At 46.4% G+C, this 19004-nt stretch overlaps 1 protein-coding gene across 7 annotated transcripts in view; it reads right to left on the minus strand.

Annotated features, from left to right (window-relative positions):
- SLC8A3 (solute carrier family 8 member A3) overlaps positions 1 to 19004 on the minus strand; it is a 113423-nt gene that overhangs the window by 24686 nt on the left and 69733 nt on the right. The gene's annotated exons all lie outside the window — the stretch shown is intronic.

Here is a 19004-nt window from a genome sequence, read left to right on the forward strand (position 1 = left end):
CTGCTAGTTGAACCCTACCCCAAGCTGGAACTGCATCTTTTAAACCAGAAGTCAGTTCCACATAAAAAGTGCTTTCCTTACCTCAAAACAATTGCCCTCCTGCAAGTGAAAGATCCCCTGCTTCCTACTGCTCTGGTCCCACACACAGCCCTGACACAACAAGCTCCTCTTCTTTTTCCTGCCCATCCTTAGCAGTCAGATCAGGCCCAGGTGCATGTTGTGCACAATCAGTCTTGACTGGCAATGGGAAGGAAGAAAAGAGCAGGACTGGCAATCACAATCACTGGCAATCTGGACAGATGTAACCAAATTCACATCTCTATGTGCCTCAGCCTGTAGCCTTTGCAATTAAATCCTGTATCTTTGATCTCACAGTGCCTCAGAGAACAAGCAGTCCAGCCCCGCACCCTGGGGGTGCTGTGATCCCCACCCTGGGGATGCTGCCACAGCCATCAGCCTCTGGAAAATCATCACTTCAGCACAGAACAGGAGAATCATCACTGCAGCTTGCATTCCTACTGGTATCAATAATGACCACAAAATTATTTGGTCATCCTACAATTTGACTCTCAAGTCAATTCCTCCTGCATTCCAGTTGTGGAAATCCTGTTCCCTGTGCTGACTCTGGTCTTGAGCTTGGTCCCAACCCTTCTCTTTCAAATGATGGCACAGGGGTGGGAGAAGAGTTTGGACAATGTCGCCTATCCATCAGTGCAGGAATATGCAGGAAAAATCACCTCCAATTCTTCTTTCTGAGCTAAATCAGCTTTATTTTTGCCAGTGCTTGCTCTACCCATACCCTGCACCAATGCCAGCAAGCCTCCTTTCCCTTCTCTAGGCTCCTTCAATCTCTGCTAATCCAGCCTGAAAGATTTTAAAAGGTATTTCTCTGGTGTAAATGTTGCTGCTCTGCCAAGACTTCATCATGATCATTTTTTGTTTCATTTTTGTTGGAGATGTTGAATTTGGCTTTTGAACCAGATTTTATCTGGGCCCCTGATACTTTGCAAAGCTTGTTCAATTTGCTGAGTTAAACCTACAGCTGATTCATAGCTCTGATCTTTTCCTTGCTCATTACTACAAAACAGAAGGTGGGATTTTCCAAAGCAGCCAGTGCTTCCTGGACGTGGGTTGCTTTTAATAATCCCTTTCATAAGTACCATTGCTTATGGTTTTTCCATTCTAGGAGCTTTGAAATAATCAGTATTGCTTGTCTGCAAAAATTTGGAAAAAACACCACAGACCCTGTTTCCTGGGGTCAGTTTATGTACTGTGACAAAGCTATTCTAAGGCTTTGTACAGTTAATATTCTGCATGCAAACCATTCCTTCCTGCCTTCCTTCCTTCCTTCCTGCCTGCCTTCCTTCCTTCCTGCCTTCCTTCCTCTATATGCCCTACCAAGTAGTTCCACAGTACTGAGACTTCCTTAGAACAGTCTTTGTTTTAATGTAAAAAAAACCCCCAGTTATAACGAAAGAGAAAGAAGGGTTGCTGGGGATCCCTAGAAGCTAGCATGGCAAAGTGCTGCCTTTGCAAAAGCAGGTCCCCTTAAGTCAGGAACACAAACCTTCTGGGCTCCAAAACCAACTCAGCTCTGCTGCAAACTGGACCACTACCACACACTCAAGCATCAGGTGGCTTTTCCAAAAAGAGAGTCTGAATTTGGTTAGCAAACCAGTTTCCTCCTTTGCTACAAGCTTTTAAGGAGAAAAGAACCTTTTACCCAGCTCTGAAACAACAGGTGAAGGACAGATCAAAGCAACAGGCCAAAGCCACAGGTGCCCTGCATGGACACAGGCTGAGCCTTGCACCCCCTCTCCCCATCTGACTGAATCCCAAAGGAGGTGGTGCCTGACCTCTCCAGCTTTGCTGAGAGGTGGTGAGTGCCCAGAAGGTCCTCCACCCCATGAAAGCCTTGGGGATACAGCAGGAGCCCAGAGGTGATGCTTGAGGCCAGGTATGGTGGGATGAGGGTGATGGGAGCCAAACTGCAGGCACTGCCAGCTCTTGCTCCAGAGTCAGGATGTTGCCAGACCTCCCTGTGCAAGGGGGAAAGGAGCAGGGCAGAACTTGGCAAGGACTGTGCAGTTACATGGGGAGGTGGGCCTGGGCCCACAGACCCAGTGCCACATAATGGGGAGCAGTTAACCTTTCCCTGGGATTTTGTGGCAGAGGGAAGAGCTCCCAGGCCTGCTCTGCAGATGGGGGCACAGTGCTGGTTCCCTGCTCCCAGGCCGCTCTGCAGCCTGCACAGATGGGGGCACAGTGCTGGGTTTGCTCCCTTGAGAGGAAGTGCCCTTCTCTCGGCTGGCTGCTCCCGTGAGTGTCACCACAGAAAGGTCAGTGCTGACAGAGGGGGGGTGTGCTGGCCCATCAGGCCACCCCTCCCAGTCCACTGTGGCTGGTGAGGGCTGCCCTTTCCCCAGCTGTGCAGCTTCCCTACCTCTGTGAGCATTTTGCTCGTCTCCAGGCCTATGAAAGCAACCATAAATACAGCTGCGTCCTGAGCTGTCATAAATTGTCTGGAGGCCAAAACACAGATTGCTCCCACACAATCTCATCTCTCACCTACAGCCACACTGAGAGCTGCGTCCTCGGAAGGCAGGAAGAGTGGAGGAGATGGATGGAGAGAAGGGCTGGAGTGTAACGCTGCCCCGGGAGGACATCACGTTAATGTGAGAGATGTGACAGAAGGACACCGAGAGGCAGAGAGCGTGTGGGAGCGGGAGGCTTGGGAACATTTTGCTGCAAGAACATCATGACAGCTTCTTGAAATTAATGGAGGCAGAGGCGGGCACGAGGGGCTGGCCGTGCAGCAGCCCTGATGGGCATGCTCATCACCATGGGAAGCAAGGAACCTTGCTCAGCTGAGCAGCTTTCATTCCCCAGCCTCTGGCCACTTCACATGGGCAAAGGAGGACACTTTCCAGCCTTCCCCATTCTCTCTGACAGTTTGACTGGGGCCAAGACACACCTCAGGCAGCTCAAAAGCAGAGAACAACAGAGACCATCTAAAAGCCTCTCCTGGCAGCAAGGAGCCACTCTGCAAAACACAAAGCCCCACTGTTAGCACCAAGCCACAGCATAGTCCAATCTCAGCACCTGCATGACTACAGTGAAGGGAAGGGCTCTTTAATTCAGGGCTTGGTGCCAGCTTTCAGCAGACTGAGCAATGCTTTCAATCTGGCCTGTGACACAGCAGGGCAAACCAAAAGCCAGCACTCTCAGGGAACACCTGGTCATATAGAAGTGAGGATAGCTGCTCACTTGCTGCTTTTTCTCTGAGGTCATTGCAAGCTGCCACCCAACAGCCTTCAGATGAGGTTCTGCTTTCAACGTACACTTAGAAACAACCACTGGTTTTAAATGTCAGGGATGGAAAAGCTCCTCTGGGGAGCAACATTAAGAATGAGATTTCCCTGAGTAAGCAACAGAAGATGAAATGAATAGACATCGATCTTCTCCTAAAGGACTTTGTGCACATGATGTTGCTAAATTCCCCATCTGGGAAGTACAGAGGATAATCTATAAAATCATTTTATTTGACAACACGTCCACTTCCAACACATAAGGCAACAACTGAATGGTTATTTGATTAATGTGCTAGAAAATACTGAGTATCTCTTTGTGTGCACACTCTCATTTGCAGGAATTATTGCTGAGAAGGTTAAGAGGATGTGTCTGTGTGGGTCTGTGTGATTTTGGAATGTGAAGCAACTCTAAAAAGAATGCAAGTCAGGAGATGTCACATAGTGTATACCACTGAAACAGGCAGGGCTGTGTAAGGGCACATTTTAGAGTCCCTGGTGGGACGCTATTAGCCAGGATGAAAAGCAGCCAAGACAGCAAGGTAAACATCCCTTTGGCAGTGAGATGTACCAGGAGATGTTCAGTAACTCATTAATGCGAATCATTAGTACAAACACTTTGGGTCAAGCCATTCTGTTCTTGACACATATCCTGATGAACCCAAATCTTCATCTGATTTGCTGTGGGTGGAAGTTCCCGCAGCATGAAGCTCAAAGCCTGTGGTACCAGAATTACTCTTCCCCAGAGCTCTGAGCTGGTTTGGGATTTCACTGTGAAGCTGCAGATAGGGCCCAGCTACTATGCCAGAAGACTTCATAGAGCAGTCGCAGTATCATAAAATATGCTGAGTTGGAAGGGACCCATCAGGCTCATAGAGTCCAATTCCTGGCTCTGGGCAGGATATCCCAACAATCATACCATGTGCCTGAGAGCATTGTCCAAATGCTTGAACTCTGTCAGGCTTGGTGCTGTGACCACTTCCCTGGGGAGCCTTTCCAGTGCTCAATCACCCTCTGAGTGAAAAACTTTTTCCTGATATCCAACCTAAACCTTCCTTGACATAACTTCATGTTTTTTCCTCAAGTCCTGCCACTGGTCACAAGAGTGAAGAGATCAGTACCTGACACTTCTCCTCAAGAGGATGCTAAAGACCACAATGGGGTCTCCCCTCAGCCTCCTCCAGGCTGAACAGACCAAGTGATCTCAGCCACTCCTCACATGGCTTCCCCTCCAGACCCTTCACCATCCTCATAGCCCTTCTTCAGACACTGTAATTCCTCAATGTTTTTTTTATTTTGTGGTGCCCAGAACTGCACACAAGACTTGAGGTGATGCCACCCAGTGAGGAGCAGAGCAGGAAAATCACCTGCTTTGACTGGCTGGCAATGCTGTGTGCTTGAGGCAAACCAGAAGGGATTAAATAAGGTTATAAATAGTGGGGATCTGTCTTTGCCCAGTTCACTGGGAGGTGGATATTAAACACAACAATGTGACAGTGCTCACAGGAAAGGTGAAGAAGACAGCAAAAGAAGCCTGATTTGATGCCCATGCTCATATGAAGTTGTGCATCAATAACCCAGAGTAACAAACTGAGCAATTTTGAAGCAAAGAATTATGCTGTCACATGGCACAGAAAAAGAAAAAAGTGTTTGAAGGGCAGAATCATTAGATCCAAAACCAGATTCACTAAACTCACCAAGGAGATGCTGAGTGATCTTAATTTCAAGAGAAAATCATGGTAATTTAAGAACCAATCCAGACTATGACCAAGACAGGCAAGTTGCACTTTGGTCTTAAGATCATGTTTATGAAAGAAGATGTTTTGATTACCATGGAGATTATGGAGTGGGGGGACAAGTTGTCAAGCATTCAGCTGTAGCCACTGGCAATGGTCACTGTTTATTCTAGCAGAAAGGTAAGAACTGAAGGTCCCTCTAAGGTCTGACTAGATGTTGGTACCAATTGACTAAACAGGTGCCAACAGGATAGATGAACTGTCAGAACACAGTTTCGAGCAGATCACTGATGTGCACATTGCTGATGTTTGAGTTACAGAAGAACTGGTGCTGGTGCAGAAGCTGGAGACAAGCCATGGCAGGCCAGTTTCCAAGAACTGGCTGCATTGTTCATGAGGACCTTGGAAAAGCAGCTGTGCAAGAGTTATCCTACTTTGTGTAGCAAGCACATGGGGAAAGCCCCAACAGCTTCACTACCAGCCAGTTTGCTATAAAGTAACATAGTCAGAAGCCATCCCCAGAAAATGAGATTTTTCTCCTCTGTGTTTTCTCTTTTGTTGTCAAGTTGTTTTATGGGATAACCAGATGGTAACTAATTCTCTTTTAATCAAAATCACCTGATAAATTACTATAAGAAACTATCATCTTATCATTAAAATAAGGTCCTTTGCAGTGCTAATCACTATATGACCTATGTATTTCTCCTGTCAAACCTGAAGCCTTACAAGTAAGTCAGTTGATACCTCCATACTTAAGTTTCTATATCCATGCAGGGCCCATGGTCCTTATTTCTCACAGGGACTTGATAGGGGACAGTCCCTACTTGCTTTGAACTCCCAATGTGGAAGGTGCTACAGTGATGCAACCAGAAAGGTGGTGAGGGAAGACAGCAGAGAGAGCTTGAAGTGGTGGTGGAAGTATAATTTATTCGTATGAGTATCAACTTATTCTGGCTTCATCTGACATGGTTCCCACTTGAAGGAGCTGTGCACTTCTGTAGGGCACCTCCTCTTCCTTGCTAAAGTCTGTTTACTTCATGGGGGAACTAAAAGGCCTCAGAAAGTATGTCTGCAAACAACTATCATCCTGCCTCTGGGCAGAGGCATTTCCACCAAGCCATTCCTGACTAGTAGGTGTTGCCCAACTGCTTTCTAATAGCCACATTACAAAGATGTTTTCTGGATGATCTTTCCCTATATTTCAACTCTTTACCCCTAGAAAGTCCTTTGTAATGTTCACCAGACTGACAAGGCAGGAGGGAGAAGTGCCTTTGGCACTGCCTCCTGGAGTGGCTCCCTACGGCCCTGCTGTTCCTCCCACACAGGCAGAGTCTGAGACTGGTCCAGGAGACCCAGAGCCCTTCTGCAAGCCTCTATCCCTGCCACACACATGCAGCACACGACGGATCTCTGCTGCACTCCTGCAAGAGCCAGGGCCAGAAACATCCAGCTCTGCTATGGCAGCTCACAGGCAGGGGGAAAAGGCTCACTGGAGAAGACACCACGAAGAAGCCACTGTACCCCGAGGTGGGGACAGTGACCCCAGTCCAAAGCCTTGTGTGATCCCTCATGCCCACCCCTGGGACTGTGTGGGACAAAGTGCAGGACCACCAGGAGCTCAGGGGCTCTGCCTGGCTGACTGCTAGCAGTATAGTTTGTTCACATCACACCAGATCTCCTAAGGCATAAAGGAGGAAATATTGACACAGAAAGGCATCTTCCCTTTGTGTATTCCTCATGTAATCTTGGCTAATTAGTAAATTGGCTCATGCTTCAATTAGAACTATTGAAAATGCTTTAGTAGCTGACAAATGATAATTAAAAGGACATGGTCAAGACTAAGAGCTGTATTTTTTAGTCTTGACTCGTATAAGAAAACTTTAAAGTGTTACAAGTAAAATATTTATAGTGATAGCCATTAAAAAAATAAATCCAAAGTAAAAAAGAAATTTAAAATTGCTTGTTATGGTTTCTCTATCCTAGATGACAACACCGAAGGGTTTTTTTTGTCTTTCTGATCATCTTCATTTTTCAATTTGCGCCTGTTTTGTGCACAACAGCCCAGCCGTTGCTTCCCACTGCCACCCAAGACTGCCAAGAGACATGAAATGCTACCAAATTCACATGACAATGTTTCACACCTACTTTGTACCAGTGCAAATAACTGTACCAGCAATGAGAAATCAGAGCTGCTGAGTTGCAAGTGAGTCCATTAAGCACATCCATGCCATCAAAAGAAAAAGAAATCCTTAAGTGCCTAATAAATTCAGGGCAACTCAAGAGACGTAGTTTATCCATGTATAAGCCATAGGAATCACCACTGGAGCTAGTAAATGGCAAATTCACTCCACTCTCAAGTCTCACACTCAACTCGGAAACCCTGAAGCACCAAAAAATGCTCCATGAATGTCCATAATGCAGTCTGCCCTGCCAGAGAAGATATCCAAAGCACCCTATATTTCACTTTGTTCAAACATGATAAAATGCTGCAGCATATACAGGGTTCTTCAAGGAAAGATGTCACAGTTTGTTTTTAAGAATTTCTGCAAAAAAAGGGAAAATCAGAGTTTGTTAAACCCCCTTCTCTCAGCTGAGTCCACGCTGCTGACCAGCTGAGCTATTTAAGTTAGGCTGTACAAGCATAGCAGCCCAGCTCCACAGGTTTTCTTTTCCTTATTCAGTTTCATGAAGCTACTTGGGTTCGAATAATGAAGCTGTACAGACACATGCGGGCCCTTGTCTGGCCTGCTCCAAGTCAGCTTCTTCTTGCTTACCCTATGAGACTTGATGCTTCAGGGCCAGGGGAGAACAGACAAAATTTCAGCAGCCTGTGGAGCTATTTGTTGAGGTCTGTACAGTAAGTACATGTCTTGTACAAGCAATAATTCAACTTGGCAGCCCGTGAAACCAGACAGTTGAGGTGGGTATCAGCCTGGTGTAGGTGCAAAGCAGAGCCAGGGCCCTGGGCATAGACATTTTACCCCTCCCTACCCTGGGCAGATTCCCAGGGGAACAGCTTCACTGAGGAGATTCTGTGCCTTTTTTTCTCTTAGAAAGGAATTTCAGAAGGAGCAAGACTTCAACCACAACCATACTGTGGGGAGGGAGGAAGGGAGGAATGGAGGGACGGACAGAGGGAATGACAGAAGGAGGAAGGGAGGCAGAGAAGAGCAGGAAGGAAGGCAGGAAGGAAGGACATTTATTCCTTACTAAAGGTCTTTGAATTTTACTGCTTCCATCTGAGTCTGATGTACCAAAATAAACACCTATGATATCAAAATGCATCATGGGTATCAATGGCCAAAAAAAAAAGTACTAGAGATCTTTTGTTTGCTCTAGAGAACAGCTCCAAAGCTTGACAGGGTGCAGGACCAGGAGTGCCCTGGACAGGACCAGGTAGGCTGGACTACCTCAAAGCCTCTTGAGATGTTCTGAGCAAACAGAAAATGGGGATTCAGCTGGAAGTGACCCCCTGTCCCACCACAGTGTTCCTGAATTCCCCCTGCAAGACAGATGCTCGTCATTGGCTGGTATTGGCAGATCAGTGCTTCAAGCTCTCGCCCCTAGTTTTAGACTTTTTACTGAAGGCATGTAGATTTGGAAGCTATATTTAGATGTCTTTCCTATTCTTCAGCAACAGGGTTGCCATGGAGATGCTGGTGAGGATGAGAAGGTGGGGACAGAAGGGGGAGGAAGTTGAGGAATGAGAAATACTAGATTCAAAACAATCCTCACCAGCCTGGGAAGGCTTTAAATTCCTCCTAGGGCAAAACCTGCTGGAGCTGGTAAGCCAAAAGGAGCCCCTGGCATTGCCTGACAGTGTGACCCTGCCATGCATTGCTCATTGCTTTGTCATGGCAGGTTTGAAGAGACACAAGGGGCTGGCCTTCAAGCACTGCTCCTTTGGGAGAGTGTGGCCCCCTTGACCTGAGCTTACCAAATACAGAACTCTGGAAACTTCATGAATGTCTTGCTGCTGCCATCTGCTTCACAAGTTCATACTGACCCCATACTTGGTCAGCTCCTGCCATAGCTGGGGTGGCTTTGTCTCTGCTGCCAACAGTAGAGGTAGACAGGGTGCTGCAGCTGGGGGCAGAACTGCTCAAGTCTACCCAGAAGCATGGGGAGGGACATGCTAGCACACTAGGGACAAACAACCCAGCACAGGAGCCAGGCTGCGGTGAGAGCAAAGTGGACTACAGGCAGGGATTACAGGTTCTTGATCTCTGTCTGCCAGGCACATCCACATTCCCTGGGATCACACTAGCTGCAGGCACAGATAGATGTGCAGATTCATACCTATGACATTGCTCTTCCCAGTAGAGACAACATAGGTGAGACTAAGGGCTCCTCCTAACATGGCTGTTCAAGACTCACTGTACTACAATTACTACACTGCTGATGTCCAGGCATTAGAAAGATAAATTACTTGTTGATAGAATTTCCTTGCTAAAAGTTTAGGGCTTGACATGCTTCAGTGATCTCAGGCGAAGGGGGAGGTTGACAAAGCTTGGGGAGAAGCATGTACTACTGATAGTGGACACAAAGAATGCAGGATTTCCAGGCCACAAGGACATTTGGCAGAAATCTCAAGATAAAGAAGAAACTAATAAGGTCAACTCAGCAACTGTGTTGAAATCAGCTGTGTCTGGGCAAAAGGTCATTTCAACAGGAGGAGATTGTAACCATCACTCATGAAGTACTGACTCAGGAAACTGATGGACTCAAAAGAAGAAAAGACTGAGCATGTGGACTAATTAGCATGAGAAGGAATGAAAAGCTGGTAGAGCAGAGGACTGAAATAATTTAACCAAAAGATGACAGAAAACTAATTAATAAGAGCACTAATATACAATTAATTAATTAGTTAATTAAGAGCATTAATAGGGAACTTGTAGCCAATGAATGTCAATGCCTTTGTTTGCTAAAACGTATAAATAGTGAAAAGTTTTTATAGTCCATGTGCTAACTTTGTGGATTTGTCACCCAGCACACCTTTCTGCCCAGAACTGTAAATCAGACAAACACCTCGATTCTGTGTGTGGATCAGCCTCTTGCTTAGCAAGTGAAAGAACCTGTTTTGGGACAACAATGGCAATGATATTTGGCTTTTCAAGAAAGGTCAGGATAGTCCCCTCAGTTCCCAGCACGGAAGCTGGCATATCTCAACACCCCACTCTTTTCTGGCACCTGCATGTGACAGCATCCACAGATTTCAGTGCTCAAAGCACATCAAAAAGGGTAGAGAGCAAAGCCAACTTTCCTATCACAAATGTCTCCGGATACCAGGCTCGCAAGTCCCTCTGTCCCCTCCCTCACCCTGCTCTTTCCACACAACCACACAGACGGCGCTTTCAGCTCTGCAGGACAGCACTCAGCCCAGCCACTGGAGTTGCACTACATCCAAAGCAGCAAGGCAGCAATCTGTAGGAAATTAATGAGCTGCAAACAACACTGTGCAGCTGCCAGCCTGAAACGAGCCTGCTCTGCAGATACAACTATTGTAACTACAACTGCAGATACAATTATTGTATATGAACAAAAGGAGCTGGAGACAGAGCTGGGGTGCTTTGGCTCCGGTCACAGGCTTCTTGTGACCAAGATAAGGGGCAGCACAATGAATTGACACGGCCAAATCTAAGTTGCATATCCAATCATTTACATAGAGCCAAGATACTGCATCTTTATCCAAGGCTCTGTGCATTTGATGGGACTCACAGTTCTCTCCGGTAACACTGAAGATAGGGCAAAGGATGCTCAGTTACACCATTTCATTTCGCTCTTTGGGGCTGTTTTATTTCTGTTTCGTACAGAATAAAAACACACTGGGAAAACCAAACAGGGCCATTTTCTGAATTTCCAGGAACGCATGCCTTGGGAGAAGCTGCAATTCCCAGAAGGAGGCCAGCTCTGCTGGGCTTTTACTTTCAGAATCCAGAGCTTTGCACCATCAAAAAACCACCTCCGTATTAATAAACTGAACAGAAATCACATCATCAGCCAGCTTTGCAGTGAACCTGAATGATTCAGAAGGGTTAAATCTAGGAGCAGTGCAACCCTCAAGCCTCAGCTGATGACCCAGCTTCAGTTCACAGAGAGATGGGCTGCTGCACTGCCTCCCTGCCTTGCCACAACCCAGCCCCGTGCAGGACAGCCTGGCTCAGCCAGACAGGGGAGTGCTGCACACTGGCAGGACCCCATCACACGGACCAAGCACACCACAGCCTGCACAGCATTCTCCCACCCATGCAGGTCTCCTATAGATTCATGGAATCACATCCATGGGTTGGAAGGGACCTTAAGGATCATCTAGTTCCAGCCTTCCTGCCATGGACAGGGATGCCTTTCACTAGACTTGGTTGCTCAGAGCTCCAGTCTGGCGTTGAACACCTCCAGGGATGGGGCACCCACAGCTTCTCTGGGAAACCTGTTCCAGCGCCTCATAACAAAGAGCTTCCTCCTAATATCTAATCTAAACTTTCTCTCAGTTTGAATCCTTTTACCCTTGTCCTGACTCTACATGCTCTTGTAAAAAGTCCCTCTCATCTTTCTCATAGGTTCCCTTCAGGTACTGGTAGGCCACCATTAAGTCACCTCAAAGCCTTCTCTTTTCTAGGATGAACAATACTAGTTCTCTCAGCCTTTCCTCACACCAAAGGTGTTCAATTCCTCTAGGCATCTTGGTGGCCTCCTCTGGACTCATTCCAACAGGTCCTTGTCCTTCCTGTGCTGAGACCTCAGAGCTGATGCAGCTCTGCAGGTGGGGTCTCAGCAAAGCAGAGCAGACGAGCAGAATCCCCTCCCTGGCCGTGCTGCCCACGCTGCTTTGGATGCAGCCCTGGATACACTAGGCTCTCCGGGCAGGGAGTACACATTGCCTCTTATGCACCAGCACCACCCAGTCCTCAGCAGGGCTGCTCTTGATCTGGTTTTGGCTAAGCTGCTAAATGACCCACATGAGAGCTTAAACTCCTCCTGGGGTCCCTGGCTGACAAACAAGAATCTCCTCCTATCTTCTCTACCTTGTGGAAAAAGGCCCTTCACCCATCCTAAAAATTTAGCCTACTCTCATTCCAACATGTCCCTTAGCTCTTGTTCCTGTTCTTGCTGTCTAAACCCTCCCACTACAACCCTTTAAACATCTCAGACCTTAACAGATGATCCTCTGTCTTCTCCCTTGCAAGTTTTGATTACACCACTGAACAACTGTATGTCTTGACTGGTCCTGTCAAAGACCAGCCACAATCCTAATGGCCTCTGGCATATATCAAACACAACTAAATGTTGGGTTTGTAGGCTGGCATCACATACTTGTCTCCATCTGCAGTTGGAACTGCAACTAATAAGAAAAAATCACTATCAGCCCTGGTCTGATCCCTAGCTTGGTGCCAGGTGCAGCATCCTTCACCCCAGCATCAGTAAACATGTCCTCAGGGGTTTAGCAACGTGACACAACTGCTCTAAAGGTTAAAACCTCACAAGGAACTCTAGGATGAACCCCTTGTGGTGTCAGAGGAAGGGCTGTTGTATAATGGGCTCCCTCTTTGCCCTCCCAGCCTGTTTATTTAAAAAAAGTAATGCCATGTCTCAATCAGAAGTTTTGCCCATTAAAGTCCTAGAAAACTTTTTAGGACTTGAAATCCTAAGATAAAGATCTTCTGAAGAGAAAGGAAAAGGTGCACCTGAGGTTTTTTTGAGCTGATTTTGATTTTTTTCTGAAAGGAGGTCCCATCCCAGCTCTCTGCCCAGCCAGAACATAATTGAGTTGCAATGCCATTGGTGCCTGAGCATCGTTTCCTCCCTGCTTCAGCCTCTGCTTTCTTCCAGCTCATTTCACATGTGCCCTGCAGTGAGTGTCAGTGCTCTTACAAGGAAACTGCTACATGCCAGGGAGACTGTCGGGAGCAGGAGCCTTCTGCTCTGTCTGTTTACCAGGGTGTCTGTCTGTGTTTATCAATGGCTTATTCTATTCTTCAGAGGTTGTCCCTTGCTCCTTGCCATCACATTGCTCCATGCTTCCTTTGCGACCCCAGAAAGGCAGTGGAATAAAATATATGCTGAGAAATAAATTGCACATGTTAAAAGCCCTTCAAACTGATGCCAATCAGCCACAAACCAGACCTGAATGTGCACCTCATTCATCTGAGGTTCTCCCCTGGCTTCTCACCTGTGGACAGACTGCACTTATCTTTGCTCTCCAGAAGCAGAGCTGAAGCAGAGAGTATATCAAAGACTTGCTTGGCTTCGCAGGCAGCAATCAGCTGGAGCAGACGGGAATGAACACACAAGTGAGATTCCCCCCCACTGCTGGCTCCCCAGGCACTTGCCTGGCCTTCCTGCCACCAGGGAACACCCCCACACCCAGGGCTGCTGCTGGAGTGGCACTGGCTCCAGGCTGCAGCACAGCAGCTCAGGCTGTCCATCTGCAGAATCGCTGCCAGGGCCCAACAAGGAGTGCCCTGGGCTCTCCCGGTACCCATGTGTGCCCTCCTGGGTCGGTGGGTGCTGCCAAGCAGGAGCTTACCAGGCTGGGTCTTTGAAACCAGAGCCAGGCTCTGAGCAAGGGTCAAAGGAAATAATTTAGGGCTTTCTGAAGTAGTCTGAAAAGTCCACTTTCACTTGAGCTGTGCAAGACCCACATCATGATACTGAATCAGGAGAAATGAGGCTGCCTGGGCAAAACAACACTTGGCCTAATCTCACGGCAAGACTGAAGGTGAGCTGCATCTCCTGCAACTGTAAAGGAGTCCCTGCAAACCCGTGCAAACCTTCTTCAGGTCCTAATGTTGAGATAGGTCTATGGAGCCAGCCTTGAAGCTGGAAATATCTCCCCATGAAGGACTCTGAGATGGTCTACAGCCAGAGACAGCTTGCAGCAGCAAAAGCTGGCTCTGTCAGGCACACTTGCCTACAGACAACCAGGTCACATTCCACTTCCAGCAAATTAGAAATAATGCTGGGTTTGGTGGTTTGGTTTTTTGGAGGTTGCTGTTGTTTCTTTTTTTGGTTTTGTTATTAAACATTTATTTACCAGTTGGTGCCTCCTGCAGAGACAAGCATTTGCAGACCTGCAACTGGAAAAAGGACAAAAAAAGGCTAGTAATGATATTGCCATCTCTTTAAAAAGCAATGATAGTAACAGTCCCTACTAGCCCTTGGAGCTTCACATATGACTCTGCTCTGACAGAGTGTGACTGTACAGGATAGCAGCACTGGGCTCTGTTTAATTTTAGCCCAACTGCTCCAGATCAAATTTTCACAGCCTCCAACGAAAGACATAGCTTTTATTAGAGGCAGGAGTTATTAGTTTACAGTCAAACTGGACTCCTTCCTTCTCATGCCTCAGCACAAATAATAACAGTTTTGCAGGCTAAACAAGGCTCTCCTAGCCATCTGTGAGACCCACTGAAGACTGAAAGATTGCCCAGGTGTAATTCAGGATAAAAATCTGATTTTTGGAACATTCAGCACTGCTGGGATTCAGTGCTGGGGGGGGGGGGGGGGGGGGGGGGGGGGGCTAGCTCCATGCTTTGAGCCAAGAAAGCCTGATAGTGCTGAGATGCTAAAACCTCTTTTTTGGTCTTCTACTTCCAGCACTCTGATTTGAAATTATGAAGAATGAACTTGTGGGGCAGTTTGGAGGTTTTCTTTGATTTTTTTTGTAGTGGGTTTTTTTGGTTTGGTTTAGTTTTTTGGTGTGTGTATGTTGCTTTTACGGTAAGAGCAGATTTCAGATCGTTCAGTGTCATCTATTTGTCAAACAGGGAGATGGGTTCAAATCCCGTCCTTCCAAGAATGGATTTAGGCAACATTGCACCCAAGATTAGATTCACCCTGAGCATCTCCGACACCATCTAGCTCTATTTTCTTTTCTTTCTTCTTTTGGGGGCAATGCACTTAGATGTGGCATTGTTTTCCCCAAAATGTACATGGCTAGGTGTGCAGGGCTGTTCTGCAGCTGTGCTCTGATGAGTTTCTTCCTACCCCTCCAGGTGTTAAGGTTTTGCTCAAGTCAAGAGAGATTTATTATCTTTAGTCTAATCTAAAGAGAGCCTCATTCTCTGGAGCCCCTGGCAGAGCTATGCCACCACCCTAGAGCTTGCTTGGCCATTAAGCCAACTCCGCATGCTGCATCTTCCCTGTGCTCACCTCTAGCAACACTGGGGGCTGCCAAAGGCTGCCTGGCCTGAGAGAGCTTTCCGGAGCAGGACATGTCTTTTGGCTGGTGGTGCTTCCTGGCAGACTTCCATCAAGGCAAGATACAAGGCACATCCCAGCCCCATCCCGCCCCCCTTACGCAACCACCGCCGGCTAAAAATACAGCCGCAGCCCCTGCAGCCCCGACCAGGCGAGATGCAGATTTAATGAGGCTTCCATGGCAACGGGCTCCACTTCGGCAGGGACCGGGATGCAGGGGACAGGGATGCCTGGGGGGAGAGGTGCTCCTTAGCTGGGGGAAAGCTGCACAGTTAGAAGCTTGTGGTGGTGGGGTTTGAGGGTTTTTTTTTCTTGCTGATATTAATAAAACTGTGGAGTGTTTGGTTCAGTTAACTGCAGTCAAAGAGGCAAGCTGTGTAGTATTTTTAACAGACAAACCTGGACCTATTTCTGCCAAGAGAATAAATATTTACTAGTCAGCCTTAATTAAACTCCATTACCTACAGGCAAAAATGTTAAAACGGGGAAAAATCAAGGAGGCTGTTTGAGTCTACCTATATGGTAAACAACATTCTCAGTAAAAAGTGGGTTTCTCACAGAGTTGAAAAATGTAGCTGCATGACTGGCTGGTACAGACAGGAGACCTGGAGACAGCTAAGGTCACAGAGGAAGTGGTACTAGTTTATGTTTCATGGGTGACATCTTCTGTGCCAGTGCAGGGAGAGGGGTGGGAAAACCCAGTAAAAAAATCAACACTTTTGATGAAAAATATGGGATAATAAACCATTGCAAGCACGGCTTTTCAAAGAAGAATAAAACAGAGATTACTGCCTCCTGTCCTCCATACTGATCCTCCTACACTGTGTGCAAGAGTAAGAATGTATGCCAGCCAGAAAAACACTTTGGTGTGCATGGCTCTAAGTAATAGACTAGCAGCTGGTGTCCTGTGGCTCACAGGTGTTTATGGATCCATGGATTATTTTTGTGAAATGTGGAAAGTACCTTGGACAAGCTAGCCTATTACTAGTCAGATTAAATTTGCTATTCAGAAGGTGACACCTTTGCTGGAGTGTCACAGACCAAAGTCTCTGTTCCCATTATAAAGACACAATATTTTTCCAAATGAAGAATTTTTTCTCCAGGAATTTCCTTCACTCAGTGATATTCCTCCTTGTCCTGTGACACAACTTTCTATCTAAGGACTAATAAGAATAAAAGCAACTCAAAAAATAAAGGTAAATGGTAACATCTTTACTTCAGTCATGAGAAACTGAAGCCTGATAAAATATCTGGGGGAAAAAAGAATGCCCAACCTCTGCTCAAATCTACATATTTGGCACTAAGAACTTATAAATCAAGGCCCTCAGAATTGCTGCATATTAATGACAATTCTGGCAAAACCAGGTGCCTTTAAATGAAGGTACCCCCACCCAGGCACTGAAACATGGTTTGAACCCAGTATATCTGGATGTTAAAATCAAAGATCCCTGTTTTCCACTTCTTTCTGCTCAGGTCCTTGTATTCAGGCATCCTTCAACTCAAAGCAATCTGCCCAGTACCCTTCTCTCTAGAATGAGCCATTCCTGTTGACATGAAAAGTCATCACTTGGAAGCACTGAACCCTTATATAAGCTGATTTTGTATACATTAGCTCCCATCTGATACGTCTCTCCTGCTAAACCAGGTTCATGTCCTCCTATAAGCCTACCAAAACACAACAAGAGGCATTTCCCAAATGTAACAGAAAATCATCTCTCTGCCCCATGGAAAGGGTTTGCTGCTAGGATGAAACATGGTTCATGTTAAACTACACACAGCACTAAAACTGTTGCCACAAATTAAGATGTCAACAGCACCAGGAAAATTGAAGGGATCCATGCAGAAAACTGTCCACAGCTGCTTGCTTAGGCAGAGACATCTCCAGCACTGCAGCAGCCCCAGCCATGACCATCTGTGGTCATAAAAGCTGGAACAAAAATACTACCTGTTCAGGTATCCTCCTTTCTTCCTTCCTGCTCCTCATGACACAAGGCTGCTAGGCTGTCACCTCAGCCTCAGTCTCCCCCCAGGCTGCACACAAAGGGTTTGGCAAGATCTCCCCTCCTCTGTGGCACCATGGCTCATGCCAATTCAGTACAGCTGGTCATTGGAGCTCATTCTGGTCTCTGTGCCATCTCCTCTTTGCAAAGGTGATGGATGCACAGGTTAGACCATACAAACCTGCTTTCTCAGGATATTGTAGCCTGAACCTTAGTAGTCACATGTCAAAATTTTTCTCCTTTCCCTTTAAAATAACTTTTGACATTAAATAGGCCTGGACAGTCATTTTGCCTTGTACAGCAATGCAGTTCAAAACCCAATCTCATTACCCCACTGAGTTCTGAAATAAATGAGCAGATATCAAAGCTGTACACTCCCTTGCATTGACAGATGCAAAGGAGGAGCTAGTGCAGCATCTTCTTGATCAAAGGAGGTGCCTGCAATGTAGGAGCGCAGCACTAGTGGGGCAAAAGGAAATCAGCCATATCCGTACCTTTACTTACACAAACGCCAATTTTCATTTAAAATTACAGCATGATCCACTATCATTCCTCATAACATGGAGTTAAATTACAAATGGTACATAGGGAGAGCAGAGGCCTCTTCCTTAGCTAATCTAGATTTCCTAATCAAAAGAACCAGAGAACTGGGAATGCCACCATATAGTCCTTGCTCTGCTTCTGAGTGTTCTCTGTTGTGACTCTAAGAAAGTCACTTCTGTCCCCACTTGTAAAATGGGAACAAGTGCTTCTTTGTCTCTGAAGCATGCCATAAGCATGAGTGCATTAATATTTCAGAACACTTCAATATATAGAGGAGAGAATACTTGAAATGTATAAATAAATAGAAGCAAAGTTTTTAGGGAGAGGTGCTATGCTTTACTAGCTCAACTGATGTTGCTCTATGAGCTTCTTAAAACACAGGATTTGGGCCCAAAATGTACTCAGTTTCAAAACTGGGACTTCTGTTTGAGCCTGTATAAAAAGGTTTGTATTGCCTTAAATTGTCTTTTCAGTGGAACTCATACGAATCAGCTGGGCTCAAGTTTCCTCTCCCTGGAGACTTATATCCTTAGGCCATCACAGTTTGCAACAGCATAAATAGCTAATTAAGGTCTTACTTAAAAGTAAGAAAGCAATAAGAAGGCATCCTCAATTTCTTCTGGAAATACTTGAGCTCTCCACCACAGCTCTGGTTTCAGACAACCTAAGATGAAACCTACAATATTTGCTGCAACAATATATTCCACCATTATCAAACTGTATTTGCTGCTCCAGTCATGGGAAAGGCGGCACACAGAGAGATGATTTGTCCTATAACCACCCATCTTGCTAAACAAGATCACACAATCTGGTGAAACAAATGCTAACTCTCACAAAATGGCAAGACATGGAACTTAACAAGCCAAGCCCTTAGGAAGGCTCTTGAATGTCTGTTCAGTCCTCACCAGGACTGAGAAGAGCCTGCCTGAGACAAGCTCCTGTAAGATTGACCTCAGTCTCACAGCAAGGGCAGTTACGAGCTTTTAAGAAATACAAAGGTGCTCCTGGTCTCTTGTAAAGAGTAAGAGCTCTACCAAGGACATCTGAAAAGCACAGTATGTTTGGAGATAAGAAGTCATGCTGCAGGAACTGGAACCATGTAAGCTGTCCCAGAGGCTCCCCTTCAGAGCCCAGGGCCCTGCCTTGGAGGATGGGAGCAGAGAAGATAACCCAGAGGGGACATACCAAAGCACCACCTCTCCTGCCTGCCTTCCTCCAGT

This window comes from Agelaius tricolor, unplaced genomic scaffold (genome assembly GCF_023055355.1).
Source record: "Agelaius tricolor isolate 1412-34295 unplaced genomic scaffold, bAgeTri1.0.p SCAF_5, whole genome shotgun sequence".
Lineage (NCBI taxonomy): Eukaryota > Metazoa > Chordata > Aves > Passeriformes > Icteridae > Agelaius > Agelaius tricolor.